Source organism: Ammospiza caudacuta, chromosome 2 (assembly GCF_027887145.1).
Source record: "Ammospiza caudacuta isolate bAmmCau1 chromosome 2, bAmmCau1.pri, whole genome shotgun sequence".
NCBI classification, from domain to species: Eukaryota; Metazoa; Chordata; class Aves; order Passeriformes; family Passerellidae; genus Ammospiza; species Ammospiza caudacuta.
Genome location: NC_080594.1, coordinates 112,005,891 through 112,033,833, shown reverse-complemented (window position 1 = coordinate 112,033,833; position 27,943 = coordinate 112,005,891).

Genomic DNA, 27,943 nt, shown 5'->3' with positions numbered 1-27,943 from the left:
ACAAACAGTGAAAATAAAGGAAGCTGCAATTCTCTCACCAATGGAGATCGGTAGGTCAGCTAACTTTGTAGGAGCCTCAAGTGAAGAAACAGTACAGCAGGTTTATTTTTTTGACCCCTCTTATAGGACACTGTTCATTAATTTAAATTAAACCTCCCAAAGTAAGTGCCATCTCCTGGTCTATTGCCAGTTTGTCTCACATTAATTGGCTGTGTTGGCTGAGCCCTCTCTCTCAGGCTTTCTACTCCTAATATTACCTGTCAATTAGTCCCTCTCCAGATTCTAAGGCAAAGGGGTGAATACCTCCCAAAAAACCAGAAAGCCTCCCTGTTACAGATTGTGTGCAAATCTAGCAACATGATTTGTTTTGAGATCCATTTAAACATTAAGCACAAGATAGTGGCCAACAAAGCCAGCTGGTGGGGCTTGCTCCACACATCACACTTGGGATTTTCCCCTTGCTTCCAGTAATTTTGAATATTTTAACTTAGAAGATGAGGAATAAAACAAAGGCGTTTCATCCTCTGGCATTTAAAAACATCCATGACTTATGGAAATGAACAACAGTTGTCTTTTAAATAATATTTTTGGTGCGTTTTGGAGGGATGTGTGCTTTTGTTTGGTTTGGTTTTCTGGGTTTTTTTAAACTATCCAACACTGCCTTTATTGCCAGTAAGTAAGGAAAGGAAGATGGACAGGGTTGCCAAGCTACTAACTGGAAGAAACTTGAGACTCCTGAAGAGAGGAGGGAGGTGACCTTGAAGTGCAAAGCTATTGCTTCTGCTGAATAGAGTTTAACAGGCAGAAAATTCTCGTGCTGTAGCAGAATATTTATCTGTCTCTCAAGGCTTTTTTCTTGAAAAGTACTGTGTTTGATAATTTACTTGTTTCTTTTTCTGATAGTACACAAAAATATGGTGAAACTAATAGATATTGCAGTAGGAAAGTAAATTTAAAAAGCTGCAAAGATAGATGATTCCCAATGTTTGTGTGGCAGTTTAGTAAGCTTTTCCTTTCTGAGATGGTATTTAATGGGATTGTGGATATTTGAAGAACTTGTAGGATTTGAGCTTATACTATAACATGAAAGAAATTATAAATATTACAAAAAATAATAAAATTTTATGCTTTGAAGTATGAACTTATCTGCTCAGCTGTCACTCTTTTCATTTTGTACATCAATCAGCCAAATTTTTTTAAAATTAATTCTTATCTCCTTTTTCAGTATTGTTATCAACCTGCTGTTATCTCTGGACAAAGAACACCTTGTTGAGAGAAATACATTGAGAAATACCTTGATCACTCCTTAGCAGAAGCAGTTCTGCCACAGTAAGTGGAACAAATATGGAGAGCTGTAAGCTTAAGGTTTTGGAAACAGAAAGCATAAAAGATTTGGTTCTTTGCTTTTGTCACAATACTCAGAAAAGCAGAGGAAATATATCTTTAAGTTCCACAGAAATACAGTCTATGTCCAGGCAGTGAAGAATTGCAAAAGAAGTTTTGAAGTAGTTGCATTTAATTTATGTGACAACAGGGATTCTGCAACAGCTGGACACAATTTTTCAGGCAAATCTTTTAAAGGCAACACTTTAAGGAGTATGAAAAAGTAGGCTAAACTGGTTTTGTCTCAAATTGGTACAAAGTTCTCTTGGAAACTCTAGGGTTTGATCTTCAACAATGGATAAACCTTGGTAATTTATTTAGCAGATTAAATAATTTAAAATGGGTTTAACAATCTCTTTTAACAGTAAAATATATTTGTTTTTATTTTATTTCTTCTTGTATCATCTTAATTTATCACAGACAAAAAAGAAATTACAAAAAAGATAGAAAAACTGCAAGTGCAGATTAATGTCTTTTTTTTTCTGTTTGCTGAGGTCTGATTCATAGCAGCTTTGTTTGACAGACATGCTGTCCTTGTGGAGTGTGATGCCTTTAGGAAACATGAGGAGCTCCACAAACCCATTTATCACATTGGTCCAAAATGCTCATGTTACAAAGGACATTTTTTATGTTCTGCCTTTTCCTAGTTTTCTTAGCCAAAGACCAGCATTGTATCATGTCATCCTGCTGACCATATTTCTTAAATGCCTGTTTTCATGCTGTCCTAAATAATCCTCTCAAAGAGAAGAAATTATTTCCAAATGTTACTCTGGAAATTTTCCTTTTCAAGCTTTGAATTACTTTCCACTGGTATCTAGTTAACACTTGCACTTATGTCCAAGCATAAGGAATCCTCCAGGTAGAGAAGATGCTTGTAGGAACCACAAGTGAAAACTGTCCCTAGTAAATCTGAAGAAATAAAGGGCTCTCAAAGACTTTCTTTTTGTCAGAATAAAGATTACCATTGTACTATACACCCTGAGCTGATACTTTTCATGTTTTTTCAGTAATGGGATGGATGAAAGAACCAGTAATGCTGTATTAATATGTTGATTTTATTGCTATCAAATTATTTGAGAATATTTTTGTCCTCTCTTGTTTTATTTAAGGTGATCATTTTACACCCATTGTTTCATTCTTCAAGCACTTAGATTTCTTTACAACTTTTCATCAATGCTGCATTTTCCCTGCAGACTTAATTCACAGGATTAAGACTGAATCATTCTTTTACACTACCACTTGCTAGTGAAACAACCGTGGAAAACATGGAGCAATTGGGTGAATGTCACATTCTGGATTACGTGTGGTTTTTTAATATTCTACAATATTCAAGAGGTCACACTGGATGAGCACACAAGTTCTGGTCACCTTCCCATAAACATCCATTGTTGGGAGGTTTTGCTTCAGTGAGCACCATTTTATTTTTATTATTTCTCCTGTCAGAAAGTCATGGTTGTCACAGCTGGTAAAGTGCCAAGCACTCCTAAGCTAACTAGGTCCAGAAAACTCATATTTTAAATACCTTAAATTACCTGGTCTTTGTTAGTTATGCTTTGTGAAGAGAAGGCAAAGGAACTATGTAGATAGATAGGGCAAAAAAATTAAATAAAAGCTGGCAAGAAACCCAGAAAACAATGTTTTTGCAATCATGCCCTTTGCTGTTATTGGTCTAAGAAAGGCCAAGTTTGATAAGATTTTGTCCTACCTCTATTCCCTGGGGAAAAGAAACACTGTCAGGTTAGCCCTGCTCTCATAAGGGGACCTTTTACTCAGCAAGCAGCAAATGATTCACTCCTCTAAACTGGACCTAAGTTCATGACATGTTTTCCCTGAGAGGCTCTGTCTAAACTTTTCCCCAGCAAGAGCAGAAGGCAGAAATTCTCTTTCAGAAACTCTGCATGGTGACAGCTCCCCAGACAGTGCCCTCTTTCCCATGCACCACCCTGGCCTCATGAGTATTCAGTTTCAGCTGCTGTTTCAGCACTCTGTTCAGCATTTCTGCCAGTTATTATTCAGTTCAGTTGAGTTCAGCATTTGTCCTTGATTCACAACTCAGTCTCTTAGGTAGTCTCATAGGATGCCCTTAGGTAAGTGATTTATTGAGTTACTTTATGATAAAATAGGTGTATGTGAATAGATAAAAAGATAAATATATAGATAGATAGATATGGATATTGATAGATAAGCACCAGCTTGCCTTGTACAATTCTATAAATACTTAGGGGAAATAGGAAATAATTAAATATACCATCATGTCATGTCTGATATTCCAGGAAAATATTTCAGCCAGGAGCAATCTTCCTAGATCTCTTATTCAAATAAAAATCAACAAATTACAGCAAGCACACTGTCAGAAAAGCTCTTTCCTCTGATATTTTAAGGTGATTCCACATGATGGTAGTCAGGACAATTCCATTAGTGGAGCTAAACATGTTTATGTGTTTAATATATTTTGGGATGTCTGTTCTAGTTGCAATGGAAAAGGCTTGATACCCCATCCAACAGCTGCTAAAAATGCGTTATGAACTCCAGCCTTGAACTTTGGTTGATTTTATGTCCCATGCTACTGTCAGTGTCTGTCCCCTCTTCACTGAGGATTCAATCCTAGCTCAGATCCCCAGCTCCTGGTTGGATAATTGTGTGAAATTACTACTCAGGAAGGTGGTGGAGAGGCAATATATCTAAAATGCCATTCTGTCTGAGAACTGCTTGGCCTGAAGCTGGAACTGAGAAGAGAACAGTTCTAAAAGGGAGGCCTCATCTTTTTCATGGGATGCCTGAATGCAGTGTTTGACAGCACAGAGAAAGGGAGCGAGGCTGGGTTGGCAGAACAAGTTGTGTTGTTATTTAGAGGGAAGCTGCAGCACTCATTATTCACTTAGGAACAAACTATTTAAAATAATCTGGGAAAAACTGCAGGTTTTCTTCCATTCTTTGTCTGTATAAAACAGGCCAAACACAAACACACTAAAGGGAATAGAGTCTGCACTCTTCAGTTAAAACACTGAATGCTTTTTGGTGTTTTATTTCAACAAGTTTTATCCATTATTAGTAAATTTCTTTCAATTCTTCATTGGCTTCTTTCTGTTGACTTGCAGAACAATTCTTCAAAGTTCAATTGCACAAAGAGAACCTGTTCCACTGCTTTTAGGGTCAGGATGAAATAATCTGAACAGCAGGAGCAGTGGCAGTTCAATTAGCAACACTGGCAGCTTCTGTGGAATGGAAACACTGCTGGAGCCAAAGAGCTTGTTGGCACTGAATGTCTCTCGTGAGGGGGAAGTGGAGAGTCCTTGGTACAGTTCTGCAGATTAGTGTGACAGACAGCAAAATGAGTGACCAAGTTGGGAAGCTGTAAACACAGTACAAAGCTTTTCCAGGCCATGGTTCTGTGCTGAAAGAATCTTTCTCAACAGGAACAGCAAGAGTTTGTTAAGCAATGTAGGTACCATTTGCTGCTTTCAGTACATTCGTTAAAGAAACTCTGCCTTTTTGTTAGCTTTTCAGATTAGTTTTTCTTTTAAAACTGTGTTCCTGTAGATGTGCCCTTATTTTTTTGTTTTGTTTTATTTTCCTTTTCATGAGTTGCAGAATTTCTTGGTTTGTTTTGTTCTATTGTTGTTCCCCTCATTGCTGTAGGAATGAACCGAATTTCTGGGGCAACTTCTCAGTAGCACATCTTCAGAGATTTTACTTGAGGAGCAAAATAATTTTCAAAATATCTTTTCATTTTGAGGAAATGCAGTTATGAACACTGGTCTCATGAAATAGAATTTATGTGCAGTAATCTGCATAAATACTCCCAAACTGTATCTATTCCATAATTAATATGTTGACATTTTAGGAGGAAGGGAGGACTATCTGTAAAGTCACAGTCAGTGAAAACAATTGAAGTTCTATTCCCAGCTCCTACTCCTGATTCTCATTGTGATCTTAATCTTTTTGCCTCTAATTTTTAAGTGAATGATTAAATATTTTTTTAATTTTCTATTGTTGGATGTTAATGGCCCTATTTTTTTGTTGTTGTTGCTGTTGTTGTCTGCTCAGTATAGCTCTCAGTGACAATGAAGAGTTTCAAAACATTATTGTTCCTCTGGAAGGGATGAATTCACATTAAAAATAATTTCCTTCCAAGTCCTCTTCTGAATTCTGTACTCAGTTCTGGAACAAAGATCTAAATGTGGGCTGCAGCAGTATGATTTTGAATAGGAATTCCATCTTTGAATAGACATTCAAAGGTTGTGTCCTTTGGTTCCATAGGAAGGAGCTGTTGGTAGGAAACAGGAATGCACAAAGTGGTTGCTCTGGAACAGTGAGGAGTGTTAATTGTTGGCAAGCTGAGACCTTCAAAGAATTCAATAAAACTTTTTTACAAATTCTAATTAGTCTTGTTTGATTTAGTTGACTAATTTCACCTTTCAGCAATAGATCCAAATCTGCCAGATAAGTTACCAAATAAGTCATGATGTTCATCTGTTTGTTAAAATATTATCTAAGACAACGAAAATATATTTGAGAGAGAGCAGTGGGCTTTTTTTTTTAGTAAGACTAATAAATGGGATAAGAGCTAGGTAGAAACTGGAGATCTAGAGATAATATTTACTGTAGAAATTCAGTTGTACAAGTAAAAGTGCATTTGTTTCTGAAAATTACTTACAGAGAAGATTTTTTTATACCTCACTGTGAGCTGGGACACAGAATACAGTACAAAGTACAGAATTGTATTAGGATTGATTTTTTCCATACAGGATACCACTTAACAATTTTACAGTTCAAAGGTGCTGGAATAAAATATCTACATTTAGCAAAAAAAGAAACTTCAGCTACGTAAATGTCCAGAAGTATTTTCAAAAATTATTGAAGTTCCTCAGGGAAATATATTTTGTAATTGTGGATATTGTTCATCCTTCTGTTGATGTCTGCTTTACTGTACTTGATGGACTTTTGGGCTGTTATGAGTTTTCAGAAAATCTAGAAGAAAATGAAGATTCCTTTCCCCTGCAAGAGGTTTTGTTTGTTCTTTGTAATCACAGGACTAAAGCACCTGGAGTTTTTGAGATGATCAATACTTTGAAAACTCTGTGCTGTTTTATCACCTGTGCTGAGACTCATGAAAAATTAACACTTTTTATCAGCACCTGAACCAAATCAATAGTTAAGGTAATTAATTCTTGCTACTTGACAGATCAGTTTATTGCATAGGTGAAATTTGGGGACTACATGGGGTTATAAGGACTTATTCTGGGTGAGCTGAGAATTGCAGGTAATAAGAGTGCTTGTGTGAAAGGGATTCAGATTGCACTTGTGCTCTGGGATGGATTGAGTTGGGAAATCCAGAGGGTTCCATGTGACTTAATTCACTTTGAGAGGGCACAGCTTTCACAAACAGATCCTATTTGTGATATGTAAAAAAATATTTTTACAGAAAAATATTTATCAAGGAAACAATACTCTGACCATTAAAATAATGTGATTAGGAGAAAATTTTGTAGCTAAACATTGGGTCCTATAGGCAGGAATTTTGAGGTTGGACCCTGCCTTTAGACTTGATGTTTTATTTCTTCCTCTAGAGAATGGTGATATGAAAACTTCTTGTCACACATTTCAGTAACAGATCAGAGCTCTGCTCAGCACTTAGTACTGTAAGGCTTTCATCTCTGTTAGGTCTTACAGGCATTATTAATATAACACTTGGTTTTAGCTGTCTTTCTTACCCTTGAAGGAGATCAAATGACTTGCTATGGGCCTATCACTTACAAAGAGCTATTTTGAAAGTAAACTTGAGTGTGGGAAATTCTGCCTCATGTTCTGAAGAGCACATCCCAGCAGCTTTGCTCAAGAGATGTCGGAACCCAGGACATTCCTCTGGCTGCCCTGGAGGACTCCAGACCCTGGCAGGGGGCTCAGAGACCTTGGCATGGAGTCAAAGACACCTGTGCCTTCGATTTTAACCCATGGAAACAATTACCAGCTTTGTGTGAGGAGTTACAAGCCACAAGGGTTTGAGTAGAATGGTAGTGAATTTATCACAGGGTGAAAATGCAGAATTTTGGGGATTTAGAATGGGAGTTCAAGAGGCAAGATGGAGGAATCTGCATGTGCCCTGTCTTTCTTCTTCTTCTTCTTCTTATCCTGCATCTTCTGCTGTGATGGTGGCACTTTTGGATTGGTTCAGAGACAAAACTGTCTAACATAGGTGATAGGTATTGGGAAATTATTGTAAATAAAGTACACGTAGGTTTTAGTATAAAAAGATAACGCCACACTGAAGGCAGTCTGCGTGCCTCAACACAACCTTCTGGACAGATCTCAGCAGGTCAGAGAAAGAATGAATTAAATAAGAGAAAATAAACAACCTTGAAAAGCAGAACCAACGAATCTTGACTTCTTCTTCGGCCGTGGAACTACAAAAAAAGACTCTTTAATGCCTTGGGAGCCATTCCAGCAACACAAAACCCGAGAAAGAGATACCCTTAAAGTCCTCAAAATGAAGGGCAGATATTCCCACAGTACTGGGGAATCCTACATACAAACACAACATAGCCAGATACCTACATCATATTACCATTACATACACTGTCTCCAGCCTGCAGTAGGAGTTCAGTGGTGTTTATTTTAATTGTTGTCTTACTTTTGTTTATTTAGTTTTTTAGGACCAGAGAAAGGGATGTAGTGACAGCACTGTCCTTGTACAAAACTATGAATTTATATGTGATCTGAAGCAATGATCATGATAGTGATAGTAAAAAAATCCTTATGTACTAAAAATTGGTGACAGAGGCAAGAAAGGACTTTTTGTGTCAAGAATCAGTGAAGGGAAAAAAGATGCAAGAAATAGCAAACCAAATGGCAAAGCTGAGGTTTTAATACACCAATGAGATCTCTGACTTGACTTAAAAGCTCAAGAGCAAGCACAGAGCCAGTGGCTGCTTAATTATAAGAGGGCTTTTAAGGTAAAGGCAAGAGGGAATTACATTAACAGACTCATTCCTTTTAAATGCATGAGCAGAGGATGTTATGGTGAGGTGCACATGTGGTGCATATCTAAGCAGTCTGTAGTCTTTTAGGATAGTTCTCATAATTTTAAAATACTTTGCCTAGCTTCCACTTAAGAATTTTCTTGTGTAGACAAAGAAAACTCCTTTTCTTCACTGACAAAGATAAATCACTTTCATCATGCAAGGATACTGCAATTTGTTTTTAATGTATAAATGCCCCTTAAGTTTAATTTCTCTGCACACAAGGAACATTTCTAGGCAGTCAGGGCAGCATGGGATGCATTTTAGTAGACTTGGGATCTATTCTAAGTACTGCCAGAGGCTTGTTAAATGACGTTAGGGAAATCACCTTGCAGTCATTCTTCTTATGTTTAAAGCTGTGACTGAGACATTCTGTGTGATGCAAGTAATGTCATATTAACACACACCCTTGTCCAATCAGGGTGAAAAAATTCAGTTTTGAATATATTTTATAAGCATGTTTTCTGTCTTCAAAGGCAATTTTAATACTGTCAGAGCAAAAAGTTAAGACTTTCCAAGAAAAATGACAGAACATGACATCACATGATACATTAACAAATACGCACCTTCATTACTTTATCATTAATATAAGAAAAAAGTTGTTTTTATGATACAATGCTTATTATATTTTACAGGTCTTACATTTTGAAAATGCTAAAAAATATTAATTATGCCCAAATAAAAATTGAGTAATTGCTAATGACCACAAAGATGAAGAATTATATTCTTCAACGAAAACCTTTAATAGCTGGTTTATTTTAATTATTTTATAAGCTATGGAATGTATTTCTTGAGAAAAAAGATGCTGAAAATAACCAATAAGTACAGAAAAGACTAATATATAGGAGTAAAGTATAAAAGATATCATAATTTTAGCAAGCAGTAAACTTCAATCCAGATTTAGAAATTATCAGAAGGTCACAGTGAAAGTTAAAAAGAGAGGATTGAGCTGTGTTTAATTTTAAAGGTATTTTTCATAGGTGAACATCATTAGTTCTCTTCGATGCTTGCATTATTTTTCATTGCTATATAATTTCTTCCTGAAATTTCTATTTCCCCTAATGATTACAGAGGTGTTTGTGTTTCAGTTAGATGAAGCAGTCTGTATATCCCTGTTTCTCACACTTAGAGAAGGACACTCACACTTAGTCAGGGATGCCTATTTGTGTCAGCAGGGCTCAGGTACTTTTTGTGCTAAGGAAGGCACTGAAAGTAAAATCCCAGTGATCCCTAATGGTACTGTAATAATTATTAAAAAGTTGCACTAGGAAATCAAGTAATTATTGACTTGTTTTGTCAAAAGTATGGAAAAGATGGCAGTGATGTCAAGTGGATGCAAAAGGAAATACTCTATTGACAGATTTTTGAGGAAGTTGCACTTAATTATGATTGTGCTGCACAAACAAAGGATTTCAGGGTTTCAGGCAAAGATTTTCAAAACCAGACATGTGACTCATCATACCTTAATAAAAAAAATTACTGCTAATCTTGGAATAATAGTTGCTAATACAGCTAGTGAAGAATCTTGGTTATATGAAGCCATAGATTTTTGACTCAAATCCATTTGAAAATGCCTGCGCTCTATTTACAATAATCCAGTAATCTTTATTCACTTTAGTTCCTTATTCTCCCACAACTCCTTATTTCTGGAAGGATTCCAACAGTTAAAAAAATACTACAGATTTATTTAAAACCCATTTTCCAAAATGTGATGCAGTAATAGAAGGAATTTAATGAGGACCATCATTATGTGTTCAATTGAAAGCTTTCTCACTGATCTTGTGGCAAAAAAAGAATCTTCTCCTCATTACTGGTGTCTTTCTGACTCAGCCAGGCTTTCATGTAAAAATAACACTAAGCTCACAAACTTGTGGTGGAATGGTAGCTATATTAAACACAGCTTTATTACCACTTACCAGTTATTTTTAGAAACCACATTTCAGCTTTTAACTTGAGTGGCAGAGTAGCAAAGAGAAAAAATTGTTCATAGCTGGAATTTCTCTGAGGACACAGAGAAGTACCAACACTTAGGGGAGATGGAAACAAAGGCTTCAAATGACAGCTAGTGTTTACCAAGCGGTATATAACACATCTCTATTGATTTTTTGGCTGAATCTTGTAAATTTGGAATTATTTTAATTTTTAAGTACTGATCAAGAAATTTCTTGATGTAAAAAGTCGCAAAAACTCTGTCAATTACTGAGGATCATGACGGCTCAGAACAGTGATAGATGTGCTTGCCACTGCACACTCTTGAGTATGTGGGGGTTTTAAAAAAATGTATATATATATTTTAAATATATATTTTTTATGAAAATTTTTAATCTTGCTTCATCCAAAATGCTATGGTATTGTACACAGAGACTTTGCTATGCCCTGTTAGACACAGCAAAAATCAAAGGAATTCTATGTTAAGGAATCCTATGGAAACACTTCTATTACTTTCCAATCCTAAGAGCTTTTCAGGATGCCATCAAGTTAACTCCCTGAGAAAAGGAAAAGTCAAGAAAGGAAGACTTTAAATATTTACAGGTATCTAATGGAGAAGTATAGGTGTTGCTGTTATGAGGAAAAATAGAAGAGGGTGCTTTGTGTGGCAGGGATGAAAATACTGCAAGTACTACTTATGGAGAAATAAAGTAAAACCATACTTAAATAAAAATAAAAATATTAGAGGTTCTCTAGATCGCAGAGAAAGAACCTTGTGAATCTTCCATCAGTCAGTACAGTTGGTGATATAAAATAAATCAGCATGTTCTAAACCAAAATACTGAAGACTGAATTAATTAATAAACCCTATTCTTTGTCATGTTCATGGTTTACTCAATATAAGGCTGTTTGAAAATTTAACTTCTAATTTTTTCTCTCTCTGTTAAAAAAAGGTATGACTTTTTCTTTAACAGGAATATTAGCTCGTATATCTAGAATTCATTTGAGTTTTTTGTGCTTAATGTTTTGTTCCTAACTTAGATTTTAATTTAGAGTACAGGCTGTCTATCCAAAGTTTTTCTGAGCTCCTACAAATGTTAGTAACATAGTTTGAATATTTTCTGAAGAAAATGTTACTGTTGGTTTGGTGCTTAACGATGGACTTGGAGACCTGAACAAAGGCAAGATTGTTAAATTACCTCAAAGAAATAAACTAATTTGAATGTTGCACTAATCATCATGTTGTTATACTAGCAATCAGAAACTAAAAAATAAACCCAGACACACTCATTCTTGAGAAAATTACTATAAGGATGAAAAAATAGTAGCTACTGTGCAGCAATAATTCTGGTTAATCAATAGGAATTTAATTATAGTACTGTAAGTTAAGAATCTGACTGACTCAAATGTTGCCATTTAAAAAAAATAGATTAAAAAACAGCACAGAAATTGTCCATTGCTGTTATCTATTGTTGATGTAAATTTGGATTGAGTTTAGGATGATATATTGGCTGGTTAAGGGAGTTTGATAGAGCAAACAAATATTAACCCCTGCCTCTCCTCCATTTTCCTTCTTAGAGGTTAAATATTGTATAATGTAAAGACAAGTTTAAACCCCCAAATGTCCCAGTGCAATGCTGTCACAATAGCAGGGATGACTCTCACAGTCACCTGTTTTGTGAACAGCCCCAAACAGCCTCCAAGGCACAGCTCCTTCCTTTTATTTTTCCTAGACTTGATTTTCCTATTTTAGTGTAACCCAATACAGCCCTCAAACATTTCAGACGTCTTCTGTCATTCTCACCCTCAGCTGTTTAGACAAGACTTCTTATCAAATTTCCTTCCTGACACAGATCCTTATCTTAATTGATAGCGTGTTTTCTCATACACCAAATCCCCACGGGTTGTGATTACTTTTCTTGGTTGACAGGTATGTCAAAAAGGAGCTGAGTCTGGAGTGTGAAAGAGACAGATGTGTTTGGAGCAGCACAGGAAGAAGAAGTAAAACAGGTGACATTCTGTAGACAGAAGACACTTGTGGAATAGGGAGTTGAAGTGAAGGAGAAGCTGAATGGCATTAAAACTGGTGCTGTCATCTCAGAGCACATGAAGATGGAAGAGAGCAGCCTGACTTGGTTTCCTGCTCATGCCAGTTAAAGCAGCAAGCAACAAAATTAACAGCTGACTTTCTTAATTTGTCTAAATGCAAAATTCATAATTACATTCCTCACACAAAGTTCCCTGGGACATACTTCAGAACAGTTGGACATCTGCATCAAACACCCCTTTACCAAGAGTGAAACTTTTGTGGTTAGGCTAATGAAGAAGAATTAGACATCAGAGATCAGTTTGAAGGTTTCTTGCTGCCTTTAAACTGGAGAATATCAAACCCCAGTTTATGTTGGTTTACAATGAAGGGCATGTTAAGAAAGAAATGCAAAATGGGGGGCCCAGTTTTCAAGAGCATGCGTGAGCTTAGGTTTTATGGGAGTTATGAGCATGTAGAAATGAAAACCTTGATGCCTGTAGATCCAATGTCAAAAGCTTCTAGCTTAGACACTTTTATTCATCCTTAGGAACCTATTCCAAATGAGACTGCTAGGACTAAGGACTCAGATTTGTTGGAGTTTTTAAAATTTAAATCCCTTTAAGACCTTATATACTCATCTAAAAATGTCAACAATATTTCATGTCAGTATTGACTCGAAAACTGAATTGGCTTCTCATGTGGAACAGAGAGAGCCTTTATGTAAGAGATAGCTGAACTTGATTTTGTGATGTCTTGGTGACTGATGATGTCTGGGCAGCCCTTCCTGAACACGTGGGTTGGCCTGGATGACGCCTCAAGGCCTAACCTCAGCCATTTGTGATTCAGAGAGACATTTGAAAGGATTTAAACCATGGTGGCAAGGAGAGGTATCCATTCTCTGTCTGGGTCAGTGTTTAGGCCCTGTTGTTGCAGACATCCCAGGAAGATCATTGAATTCAGCGCTTGTCTCCCTGGGACAAAAGGAGTTCTCAGAAATAATTCTTGGCCTGAGCTTAACATGTTGAGGCCAAAAATTGTGAACCAGGAAATTGCTTCATTTCTGTTAATTTTAAGTAAGTTCTTGGGAATTCTTGTGGATATATTCAAAGATATAAAAAAAATAAGCATGTAAATCAGATGTCCCAAAGAATTATTTTTTTCTACTAAGTAGGCAATGCTCTGATGTAATTATGGTTACCAAATAGCTGAAGATAAGGGAGGAAGATATATACTTTTTTTTTCTCTCATAAGGGAAAATGACAGAACACAAACATTTTACAAAACTTTTTACAACCTGGTTACATAAGTTGCCTGAAATTTAAAAGGCTCAGGAACTAATTCATTTTCTGTACTTCTTCACTTTTTAAATTGGAAATCTCTGTGCTAATATAAGCAGTTTTGAAACTGTATAAGAGCAGTAATTCAAGAGTAGCTAAAAGATATATTACAGTGAGACTATAATTAAAATTTAACAATAAATGCCACTCCCAAAAAATTTTCATCGTTTTGCATCAGAACTAACAGAATGACCTGAAATTCCATTTCACGCTCACCATGTCATATTTCAAGAGTAGTCTCAACATCTGCCAAAACTTTCATAAAATGAGACCCTTTGATCAGAGTGCTTGCACATTCTCTGCACTTTGTATAAGTTAAGCTATATATATATTTATTATATGTAAACACCATATGAAAAGTCATGCTAAATACCACTATTACCATGGGTTTTTTGTAGCAGGAGAGTTTTAATAAACAAAAGAGTTACATTTAAATGTGCTAGGCCAGACCCAGCAACCTACAGAGTACATAGGATTCACAGCACCACCATATATGGGCCAGTGATTTCTCTGCTATTGATTCTCCCAGGTGTTATTGAATAAAAATCACCAACTTCTTGTGTGTTGAGAGCCTGCACAAGAAGTCTCTGAGTTTCTCAAACCTGTTTGAGAAACTGTTTGTAGGGGTGGCTATTGGAAATAATCAGCCAGGCAAAGCAGAGAGGAGAAATAAGGAAGCACAGAAAAACCTGTAGAAAAGGGACACATTTTATGGAGAAGAAGAGTATTGAAATGATGTCCAGGAGCTTACAGGCTGTGCAAGTCAGAAAAAAAAGGTACACCAGACCCTCCTCCTGTGACCTGAATATAAAATATTTCTCGCTTTTCCTAGTTTTTCTCCTCAAATGCTGTCCTCTAATACATGACATTTTGTTCTTGAGAAATGCAATGAAAAGAAATTGTATGTAATAGTATCAGAAACCATTTAATCCTAATAAAAATCTAGACTAATCCTTGAAATTCTTCACTCTTTTGCTGTTTAGGAAGCCTTTTTCCATCTGCATCAAGCATCAATGTAGATGTTCACATTATTAGGTGCAAAATATTAATTCAATTCATTTTCCTGAATAGTCTTGCCATGACTGCCATTTTTCCTGTTGCAGAAAGAATCTGGTTGAGGATGGTTCTTTTTGTGATGTATCACAGAATGTCAGGCATCTTCAACAGGCATCAACACTGTGGGGGATTAAATTAGTGGAGATATGTTCATGTAGTTTGAGGATCTGTGGTAGTGTCAGCCCTCCCTTTGACATCAGTGTCAGAGCAAACCTGACCTTAGAGGACAAAAAAAATTGTTCTGAGGCTCAGTGTTAGCAATAATGCCACTTCTCTCCATCAGAGCAGCCTGCACCTCTGCATAATGAGTTCATAAAGACACAGCAGCCTGGTTAATCACAGCCAGTGTCAGTGCTGGCGTTTGGCTCAATCATGTAGATCCCCAAAAGATCAGTGCCTGTTTTGTTCATGGCAGGATTTCAAAGCACAGACAGCTCTATAAATATTCCCACAGAGATGAACTGTCTTAACAGGCTGCTGTGCAATTTCAGGTGGTGCAGGATGAAGTCACAGCACTTGAAACAAGCTACCAAAAGCAGGAATTGTGAGGGAGGAATAAGGAAAATTATTTCAGGAAAAATACAAGATTTGCGATGTTAACAGTAAACCCAAAGGGGCAGGAAAGATGATCTTTGCAAAAGGATGGATTGAACCAGCACGTTGGAATTATATGGGGACAGTCAATTGTGACACATTCTTCTACTCAGAGCCAAGCCTAAAATCCCTACACCTGTTTATTTTCCTTTTCAAATGCCTCCCTCAAAGACTTTGAGTTTTTCAACAGGTAGACATAGAGAGCAGATAGTTGTTTTCTCTTTCTGTATGAAACAGCATTGTTTTATTGGGATGCAAACAAATAATTTCAGTGTGATTACGTGCTAGAGCACACAGACATCTATTCACCCAGTGACTTTTAACACCAATCTTTCAGTGCTGTATCAATTGTTTGTCAGCATTTTAAAAGTGTCAGAAGTCTGCATAACCAGTAAAGAAAATTGTAAATGTAGGAATGTGAACTCTTCAAACATTTGATTGACTTTCTTAGAAGGGAAAAGATGAATAGTAAAAAAAGAAAAAAATCTTGTCATCTGTGGACTTCTTGCATTTTCAAAGTTTTTATTTCCTCTAAATTTTTCACTGTTTTCCTGGATACATTTCTACTTCAAAGTAATTTATAGAACTAGTGTTTATATGCATTTTTTTCGTATAGGAACTACAAAACAAAAGAATACACATATAAACACAGATAAGTGTGACTGCCAATACATATCTAGGTCAGTAATTACTATTCTTTTGAAGTCCATTTTCATATATTTTGTGAACATCACAGACTACTAAATTGCCACAGTAATAGCTGAAAAATTTTCATCCACATCATCCTTTTTTTGTTTTCTCATGTGTAGTTTCCAAAATAAAATAATTTCGAATCAAGATATACAATATAATAAAATTAAAAATAGAACAAACACAAACAGAATATCTTTGAGATTCAATAAATTTCCTAAGTAACATTTTCTACTTATGATATAGATTTTTTTTTCAAAATGTTGGTTTTGTTAATGTGGTCCAGAATTGAATAAAAAGAAAGTATAAAAAATACATTTATTTGAAGATATCAATGAAGAACATCTGCACCGTGTAGTCACACTGGGACTCTACTTTCAGTGTACAAACTGTTGTAGTAGGGGAAGTAGTATAGTGACATTTTTTGCCTCCAACTTTGATGATTTTATTATTTTGTACATACAAATGTTTCGCATATGGCACTGTTAATTTTTCTTTAGTTTTTCGCATTTTAATCCTTTGAAATTACATAAATCCTGAGTTTGGTGCTGACCACTTCTTCAAGGAAGAAACATCTAAAATGCAAAGACAGTATCATAGAACCCAGTGAAAGCAGAAATTTATGTAAGCACTATATGCTTTCTAACAGACTCTTGGGAGGATTTTTTTTATCTGGATAAACACAATAAATATCAGTATGAACATTTGCTGAGAGACCTCCTCAAATCCCAGAACTCTTTGTCTTCTGCTTTCTACTGTTCTTTCCTGGCCTTTATGGCCAGAATATAATGATATTTCTGTCTAGACAGGAGGCAGTCACAGAACCACTACAGGGAACAGAGCTCAAACATGTCAGGCACTCTCAGGGGTCCAAGAAAAAGGAAAAACCCAAAACTCTAGTGACTGAATAAAACACAGAAACCTACCAAGTCCTCTCAAACCGTTGTATACAACTATTACTTATTGAACTTTAAGACACAGAAAGCAGTGAGAAATATCATTATGAGAAGCTTCAAAAGCACAACAAACTCATGGACACTTTCTGCCTAATTAACTCATAACTCATAAAATTATGAAACAGTTTGGTTTGGAAAGAACCTTAAAGATCATCTAGCTCCAACAGCCCCTGTCTTGGACATGTTAGGGACACCTCCCACTAGATCAGGTTGCTCAGAGCTCCATCCAGCCTGGCTTTGGACATTTCCAGGGGCATCCACAGCTTCTCTGGGCAACCCTGAGCCAGCAGTTCAACATCCTCTCAGTAAAGAATTTCTTCCTTACATCTGCTCTAAACATAACTTTTTTTCAGTTTAAAGCAAATCCCTCTTGTCTAACCACTACATGCCCTTGTCAGAAGTCCCACTCAGCTTTCCAGTGTGGCCCCTTTCTTTACTGGAATGCTGCTCTAAACTCTCTCCAGAGCCTTCTCTTCTCCAGGCTGAACCAAACCATCTCTCTCAGCCTGTCCTTACAGGGGAGCTGCTCTGGTCCTCTCATCATCCTTGTGGCCTCCTATGGACTCATTCCAAAAGGTCCACAACCTTTTTCTGTATTGGAGGCCCCAGGACTGGGTGCAGCACTCCACATGGGGTCTCACAAGGGCAGAGCAGGTGGGGAAAATCACCTTCCTCAAACAGTTTACAGTGTCATGGGAAAGCCTTAAGAAAATGGAAAATGTGAATGTCCCCATAGACTTTTTCCTGTCTGAGAGAGAAAACAATGGCTTCATAATACATCTTATGAACTAGATGTGTTTAATTCTTTTGTTTTGGGTCATATGAGAAATAAAACTTTTAAATCTGCTAGCAGATGAAATTGAGATATTTTCTTAGAATGTAGCAAGGAAGAAATACAGTACATATTCACAGGATTCTCCCCAGAAAGATTTCAGCTAATTTGCTCTTCATTCTGTTGAACAAAGAGAAAAAAATCACAACTAATATTGCAGCTCATGTGAATATAATACCAATATGCAGTGATTTCAAAGTGTTTATGCTCAAGTGGTTATGATATGAATTGGACTTACGTGAACATTCTGAGGTCTGCTTATTTTAATGATAATGAGAAGATTTTCCTTTATCCAAAAGAAGCACTGTAGTTCAATGGTGCATGTGCCTTGGTTTTGATCTTCACAATCTTGAAGCTGTCATTGGTGGTGGCAGCAGGAGCTCAGCCGTGGCCCAGACTTCTCCCTTTCTGCATCCCAGTCTCCCAGAGCAGCAGAAACCCAAATCCCCCCTGGCATGTCAGCCACTTGATTTGTCAGACAGCAGAGCCCTCTTTCTCTGGACATGAAGGGCAGAGCTTTCCCTTATGTCCTGTCCCTAATTTGAGCGCTTCTGGAATGGCAGTTGGAATGCAACTGAGTGGTTTTGCAAAACAGAAATCCATCACAAAATTTTAGTGAAGGCCAAGCACAGAAGACTCAGTTCCTGCACCTATAGTTAGTTGTTTTACTGTCCTGTAAAGAATTGTGTCAGATATCTACTACTATAATCAGATTATTGTAATAAGAAGAAAAGAAATTAAAAAAGGGCAGATTTCTGTTCATTTTTCAGGAAAGTGATTTGCTTTCCACTGCTGACCCTATTCAGATTTATGATACCAGACTATATCTTTCCCCTCCCCTCATATTGCTTTACACAGGACGGTTTCTATAGCTGGAAACTGTACATTGCAATTTGGTGTATGATTTTCTACCTTCATTCCACCCACCTACTCAACACAAGCATACAGGTTGCCTAAAAACACTTAGAAATCTGCAAGCTTTTTGTATAACCTGTGGCTATTGAGTGCACTGATGAGTATAAATGTATATTTCTTTGAAACAGTGACAATATTGGGCATGGTATATGTGTAAGCACACATTTTCACTGATTTTTGAAGTAAATATGCCATCTTAGTCCAATGAGAAGTCCAGGCTGCCCACTGAACAGCACATTGCTGACAACAAGGAGTCTAATGGAGAAAGGATTGCCACAACCATGCTTTTATTATTTTATGCCTTCTCTAGCAATCCACTACCAGTCATTATTTGACCTCTTTTCCCTCTGCTCTAGAATAGAAAACAGTCACTGTGACCTCTCAGGTGAAGTGGCCACCTCGTGGTGCTGTGGATCACTAGTGAAGCCAGCATTCCACTGATTTATAGGAAGATCCTGCTGCTTGTGAGGGGGAAAGAATACAATTTGAATGGCAAAAAAATTGCCCATCTATATGGAGAAGCAACCTTTGTGGTGTTTGTGAGGGTCCCCAGGATGAGGTGAGAGATGAGAATTTGACTCCATGTTCTCAGAAGGCTGATTTATTATTCTATTCTATTCTATTCTATTCTATTCTATTCTATTCTATTCTATTCTATTCTATTCTATTCTATTCTATTCTATTCCATTCCATTCCATTCTATTCTACTAAAGCCATACTAAAGAAAGAGAAAGGATACATTAGAAGGCTTAACAAGAATGAATAATAAAAACCCATGACTGACTCAGAGAGTCTGACACAGCTGGACCATGATTGGTCATTAATTAAAAACAACTCACATATTTGGATAAACAATCTCCAGAGCAGCAAAACATGGAGAAGCTGAGGCTTGTCATCTTCCCAGGAGAATAAATCCTGGCAAAGGGATTTTTCAGAAAATATCACAGTGACAAATATGGTCTAGGCTTTTGAGTACCCTGATCTAGTGGAAGATGTGGGGAAGCAGTGGTGAATGTGATAATTTATTTCCTTCTTCTCCTTGTCCTTTAACCTGATCTGTTACAAGGCACAGAAATGGCAGAAAGGAAGCTCCAGGAGTAGAATCTACTGTGAATCTGCTTCTTCCAACCAGCTTGACTTTATTGATGCAGGGTGGCCCCCAGCCAGGGAATAATGTGCTCTGACTCCATGATTTCAAAAGGCTGAACAATTGCTTTATTAAGCTCTGTTACATTACACTAATACTATATAAAAGAGATACTATACTAAAGAAATACTAAAGAAAAACCCATGACTGTCTCAGACAGTCATGGCACAGCTTTGACCCAACTGGTCAATTGGTCCCAACAACCATCAGCAGAGTCCAATTAACAAATCCCTTTTGGTAAACAATCTCCATAACACATTCCACATGTGCCGAACAACAGGAGCAGCAAGTAGAGATAAGAATTGTTTTCCTTCTTCTTTCTCTGAGCTTCCTCACTGCCTTCCCCAGGAAAAATCCTGGCAGAGAGAATTATGTCTCTCTCTGATCAGAGAATGTGAATACCACAGGGCTTCTCTGCCTGATTGCCAGAGCTGCCACCTGCCCTGCACAGGTACCCCTGCTCTTTGTCTTCTGTCTGACTTACAGGCACAGGACACCATGAAGCTGACACTGAAAAAATGTGTTTCTACAAATTATTATAATTTATTTTGCCACAACAATCAGGTTGCACAAACTTTACTTATTCAATATTTAAAAACACAGTAGAAAGGACAAACTGTCAGTCAGAATCTTTTTTTTTTTTTGCTACTCTGGTGGATTCTTCAGAATTTGATAATCTCAATGGTCTCAAATGAGCAGAAGACTGAGAAAGATAAAAAATGCATGTTTATATTTAAAAATTATACCTCATTCAGCCTGCGAATTGAAATGAGGATAAGGAACTTGAGCAAATGAGGCTTCCTCAGTGACATCATTAAGTGCTCAAACACATAAGTGCCTGACTAGGGAATTAAGTCTCTTCATTATATTCTTCCACATACTTTTAGAAGTTCAAGACTATGAGTGGAAGGAAGCAAAAATACCCAGTAAAATGTCCTTGCATGTTCCAGGATTCCACAAGGGTTTATGTGAAGTTGTTTTTTTTATCTGCTAGAGTGATTATGAAAAATCTCTGGTGTTGAAGAGTAGTTAACACCAAGGTTATTCAACTCATAGACTTCCCCACTTGTGCAAATCAGTCTGAGATAAAAAACAAAACAAAACAAGCAGCAAAAATCCAAACAAACAAAAAACCCCAACCAGTTGGATCCATTTTCTGGAAGTAAAATAAAAGTTTCAATTTCATTGAACATATACCTTATATGACAGCTGAATCTTGTCTCTGGGTCCTGGCCAGAAAGGCCACTGCAACCACTGACCTTTTCTGAACTTTGCCAGCTTGGTTTCTGCCAGATCTACAAAAAATACAGACCAGCCAATGGGAGGGAACTCACAGGCTGCTAGAGGAGGATGAGACAAAAAGATCCAGTTTGATGGCTGGGTCTGACATGAGTGACCAGGAATTTGTCCAATGAAAAAGAACATAAGTATTTTAGTACAAGCCTGATTCCATCCAAGAGCACATTAATACAGGCTTCACCTGAATAAGACTAATTTCACACACATTGGTGGGGGATGTATGTGTGCTAATTGGTGGTACAGGAACATACCTTCTTGTTCAAACCCCCATATTCAGCATTCTGGTATCCACATTCCAGTAGATGTTAACTTCATTAGCAGCATAGCTATTCTCTAGAAAAAACATGAATTTCTTCCACTTCTTTTACCTCAAAATATTTACTGGATTTTTCCTTAATGGAAGGTAATATTAAATATTTCCTCCCCCTAGAAATTCTGCAGTTTCTAGGACTAATTGCATTAAAAAAAATTCATCCCTTCCTCCATGTATTCTCAAGACTTCCAGTACAAGTGGCTGCTATTTTACTTTGAAAGACTTTCACAGAGAATATTGTTCTGCTATTAGTCTGCACTGTACTCCACCCTTTTGATCTTGGCTCACTCAGCCTGACTGCTTATATTCTACACAAGATGCTAAAGAATTATGGATCCATTTTGGGCAGCAGATGTTACATGTTGGTCTTCTGATGTGAATTATAGGTGCAATGCTGATGTTACTTTTGCTTTATGGCTCCTAGAAGTGATTCCCAGATCTTGAATCTGAAAACATGCTCTGGTCATATAATTGTTCTCTGTGAGGACAGATTTGCAGCAGCTTTCCTTCCACAAATCTTATTTTGTACATAAAACCAGTGCTGAAGAGGAATGCCATTATGTGCACTAAAAAGGTACTGATCTGGATGATTATAAGGAACTTGGCTACGTAGCAGAAAGGACAGTGCTGTACACATCAAAAAAGAAAGCCTTCACCTGAGTTAGGTAGATAATATTTTGTTGCTTTCTGTAGTGCTAATCTTGAATTTTAAAGTTTAGCAGTCTCCTAACTCTGTTAACTGAGTTCAGTATGTGAGGATGCATGAATCACTGAACAAGAAATTGTAATAAGAGGCTAAGAATAAATCCGGATTTAATAGAACACACTGAATACTTACTTCTATGAAGCTTAGAAATTTCTAATAATTTGTATGAATGGAAAATCCCTCTGAAAGAATTTCTCATTGCACCTAGACTCTGAAGACTTATTTGTTCAACCAACAGGAACCCCTGCTTGACACTTCTTTTGGGAGACAAAAAAAAAAAGCAAGACAGCAAATTGGAGCACTGCTAATACCTGCCAGTTTATTGCAGCACTTGTGGAAGTGGCTTTGTCCTAATGCCAGCTGAAGAAGGTGGAATTGACCTTGTGTGTTCATGTTTAGAAATATCAAAAAACTTGTGTTCAGCTTATGTAAACTACATGAAAGAGACATTTGGAGCATTGATTTAGGAATTTCCTAGTGTAATGGCAGAATATAACTCATGGAAGGCTGAGAATTGCATGTTGATTTCTACTGAAAGGCATGCATTACGATGAATGTGAATTTTGCCTTCTTTTATAAGTTACTGCTCCACTGATGCAGTTTTTCTCAGTGTCACTGGCTCATCTGGAGGTCAAATGCTGTGTGACTTTCACACTCACTTGAGAGTCTTGAGTCTTGAAAGGGATGAGCACGAGCAGCACAAATGGGCTGCAGCAAGTGCACAAGAACACACAGCTCCTCCTGGGACATTAATCTGCCTCTTGCCTCACAGAGAAGGGCTCCTTTTCCCCAACTATTTTCCAGTCATTAGGACACAGGAACAAGCCTTTGTGGTGCCTTCTGAGCAAGGCAAAGTGAAGAGAATTGGGCTGCAGCACACAAAGCACAAAAGCATGGGAGGGACGAAGGATCCTTGCGGGCGCAGAGCGACAGAGCATGAGATCCGTGCTCAGGAGATAAAAGGAGCTGATGGAAACACTGCAGAGCCCTGATGTCTCACAGATACCAGGCAGATGTTTGCAGCACTTGCTCCTCTGCCAGATCCTTCTGTTGTTTCTGGGCAATCATCCATTTACTCTGTTGCCTCAGCTACAAGGTTTTTCTTTCCTGCCTGACAGCTGCTGATATCCGTGCTGGCAACAACTCTTCTGCTTCACTTGCTCAGTCTCCCCTGCTCAAAGAGAAACTTGGTTTCTTTACATATAAATTCAAAATGTCTGCCACTGATTAGTGTCCTCCTTGGACAATCTTTTTGCTGTCTAAAAATTCCAAATGTGGGACATGGCAAAATTACGAGAAAAGGTAGAGAGAAAGAGAAAGAATATCCAGAAAGAATCAGGACAGAAAGAATTCTGTTATCTCTCAGAGACTCCTTAAATGATCTCTAATGGACATTAATATACTATATCCTTCATCAGTATCTAGCTATTTTCTTATTTGGAAATGCACTTCAGTTACTACATGTACATAAGAGTTTAGTGATTGAAAAATAAACGCAATCATAGACTCAAAATCATTCTTTGTAGAATGAAGAAAAGTCCACACTCTTTATTAACTGAACATAAACCAATGGGAATGGTAAGGAGAAAAACAGAGTAATCAACAAATAAGCTCAACTTGGTACTAAAACATTTGATTCTTTCCTAAAACTGTTGAGTAAAAATAATTAATGCAAAGCAGAAAAGCTCCTATTCTTTCTCTCTGCCCTCATAGAAGTCACTGTGCTTGTAAAAGCAGGAGCACAACCTTGAAAATGAATTTGCTGAACTTGAAGTTGAACCTGTTACAACTGGTTTGCACACAGGATTGCAACAGCAATTTTTGTTGTAAAAATGGCAGTTTCTCATAATTCAATAGAAGGAAAAACCATGAGGAACCTTTTCTGTTAATTTGTCATTTGGTGCTAAGGTATATTGCAGTTATGACAAATGTAATCATATTTCATTGTTCTCTGCTGAAGAACTCTTGATGCTGCTGCCTGAAATACATATCAGTAATGCAGGATGTGAAAAACATCCTTTAAATGTAATTCATGCAATGCTTGCAATGCTGAACATGTTGCATATCAATATCCCCTCTGTAACTGGTATCTCAATTCCTGTTGATAACAGTTCTAAAATGTGAGTGAGGAATCTCTTATTTTCATCCTAATCTCCTTACTTAACTCAGTCAATGTCAGGGGAAGACTCGGTCTGTATTATTTTCTGCTATGGTCTTTGTCATGAAAATGAAGCATCAGGATGTTCATTTCCATCAGAAGGGAGCTAGAAAAGTAGAAGCTGGAGCTGAACACTGCAGATCATTTTCAGAACCGTAGAAGAAACATTGCTGATATTTTTATGAATGACAATTACCAAAATGTAGGTTAAAAAATATTTTTTTTTAGGAAGAAAATATGTAAAAAAATTTCATAGCTAAAATAGTATATTATTTCCATGCATAGATTTTACAAAATCCAAAATTATTTAGGAATACAAGTTCCTTGATTTGAAACAGCACTTCAGTTTCAAAAGCAAAGAAAAACTTTTAAATATTTGAGTGGATGTCTTATTGCATACTAGGGAATAATTACTCTTCAATTATGCAATCTTCCACTCCTAACAATGTGGGAGTGGTTCACACCTGACAGTTCAGATCATCAGAATTCCCAGAGTGAATCACACAGTGCAAAGGGCTTGTGGTGCTGCATTAATGGTGCTGCTCTGTGATATGTGTGCCATGAGCATTTTGATATCTTGTTTACATAATGAGGGCACTAACAACCTTTGGGTACCAGCTCAGCATGAATCTTCACTTGATAGCCACAGCGATGAGCACGAGCACAAACAGCATGGGGTTTTTTCACTACAGGAAAGCTCTGTGATTTGTTCAAAGTCTGCAAAATGAGGGTCATTTCCCCAAAAAATCCCAGACACAGCAACACTGAGTTCTGTTTTTAAATCAGAATGTTAAGACCATCAGCTTCTCTCATGGAGTTACCACCTGGCACTTCATGGGAACTGAAACTGCCTTCTTTTTGCTCTATCCCTCTTACTGTGTCTCAGTATCATGGTGCTGCACACAGAGTTGTGGTAAAACATCCATTTGACTGCTTCTGGAAGAATTATATGAATGTTTTGTGCTGCCCTGCTTGAAAGCCCTGTAGCTCCATTACTTGATCCTCCTCCATCTTCCTGTTCCCCCAGCATCCAGCCTGATAAACATGATGCAGCAGTCCTTGTCCCATCAATGACCAGTAGGAAAATCCTATTTTACAGGGTTCACCCCTACCTCTGATCTTTAGGGAACCCTCCAAAGTCCTCTCCTTTCCAGTTCCTGTAGAAGGGAATATTCTCTTTGAAATTTCCTTTGAAATAAAACATGCATTTCCAATGCCAAGCAGTAAGTTGTGTGGCAATGGTTCAAAACTCAGTAATTCATAATATTTCCGATGCACTCAATAAATAGGAATGGTTGTAGTAAAATATTATCACTTCATATTAAAAAAAATATCCTGCAATCTGGAAAGGTATGTAATGTCAGTATAAAAGAAAAATTAGAATTTTTCTTGGCTACTCTTTTAACAATATAAATGATTTACACATTTAGTTCTCTCACTTCCAACTCCCTGCTTTTTCTTCTTTTAATCATGCACAGTTGGAAGGGACTTTTACTGGATTTGAATATAATAATGTGAGAGGCTGGGGAAAATCAGTGATTGTTGAGACAGTTATTGCTCGTAGGAGAGAGAGAACTAAAAATTCTGGAGTCAGGACCCTGACACATCAAGCAAACACTCGCCCTTCTCTGATGCTCAGGGGAGAAAATATCTTCCAGAGATATGTCAAATAATTGCAACTTACTCCATAGTTTGGAGCTATAGATTTAAACCAGGAAACCCTACTGTGCATTCTGTAACCTATATTTTACTGTTCAAAGTGAGCTTTGATTTCATAATGCTGGCATGGTCTGCTCGCATAGTAATGCAAGTTTTTGTGTTTTAAGAGAAATATTCCTAGAATTTCTCAGGGAACACACTTCTTACAAAGATGCAGCTTTTCCTTAAAAATTACGTGCATTTTTGCCAAGTATTTCAGTTAAATTAGATGTGGTTATAAATAGAGAAGCCTTCAAAAGCATGTAAGGCTTCAGTTCACTTCTCCCCTTTTGCCTGGCACTCCTCCTTCCCAGCCCTTCCAAACACTTCTTATTTGTATAAGGAGTCTGTTTATTCTGCTTGGTCTATTAGCAAGATATGTTCCATAAGCAGAGTAAAAAGTGAACTCTTGCCACCAGCTGGCACAGCTCACTCCCATTCAGATAGGAAACCACTCTGTGTGATTTATTGCAGCTCACCTTGCCCTAGTCTCTTAATTTCTTGGACAAAACCAAGGGAAAAACAAATTCCTTCCACAGCTCTTTAAAGAGCTGTTGCTTGGAATATTTTATTTTTAACACTAACACTTGTTCATCTTTATACCCATTCCTTGACTGTTTCCAGAGCAGCTCTCCCCACAGCATGGCAGAGCCTTCCTGCTCCCATTTTCCTTCTCTAACAGCTGAACCTGGGCAAAGCATGCTTTCATTTCACCTTTCCTTTGAAATTCTGTGTATGCAGCCAATTAAAATTGAGCAGCCAATGTAAATAACTGATGTAATCCTTGTGTTTGAGGAGAAGGAAGTTGCAGGAGGAAGAACTAGAGAGGCCAGCAGGAAAGGCTTGTAGGTTAGATGTGGTTTAGGCTTTAGTAGTGGAGTGAGGATTTGATGTGCAGACAAGTGACATCCTTGACAACCAACATGGCAGAGCTGGCCATTAAAACTTCCTATGCCCTTACAACAGGTGTCAAAGTTGCATTGGTAACTCCTTTATCCCCTACTTATTTCTGCTTTTTGACAAGATACTTTTTCATAACATTTTATTTTGTGTTGATAAGCAGATTTTTTTTCATGTGGTTAGGAAGTCCCATAGGACCAAAGAATGCTCCCTTTATAGTTAATAAATCCAGAGCCAAGGAAGTCATCATACATCCTAAGGTGGGTTTACAAGGAGATCAAACAGATAGTCAGGGTGCATAATTAGAAAACGAGTTTAGCAAGACAGGGAATAAAGCCACCTGGATATTTACCTACAAATCCATAAAGATCAGAAAAATGAGGAAAAAAAATCATATTATCAGGAGTATTTCAAGAACAAATGGGTGGGGTACTGGTGTGATTATTGTGCTTAATTAGTGGTGGTAAGAAATTTGTGTTGGGACAGGCACAGAATAAGGTCAAATGCATTATCTTCATAAGCTTGTCTTTCAGAGGATGGCAAATACAAGGACACATAAAGACAAGAATATTCTATTCATGTTGAATTTAAAGAATTTTCATCCCTAATATTTGCTACTAAAGTAACTTTGCACACTCCACTTCATGGAAGCTTACTCCAGGCTGCCTCTGAAAGATGTGCAATGCCAGGAAGGTTTGAGTCACTTTGCAGATGAGTGTCCTGACTGGCAGTGAAGAAAATTCTGATGTGACACTTAACAAAAACATGTCAAGAACCAGGCTTTGCAAATTTCAGGTATCCAAGTGAAGGTTTAGTAGTGACAATAATAAACAACAATAATAGGTTTTTTTTAGTTTTAGTTTGAAGCTGAGAAGCAACTGCTACAGCTCAGTGCTAGGTTCACCAGCAGGTAGGTGACAGCAAATAAACGACAGCTGTGTTTACTGTGGCTTTCATTTTATTTTGAATTATTTATAAATAG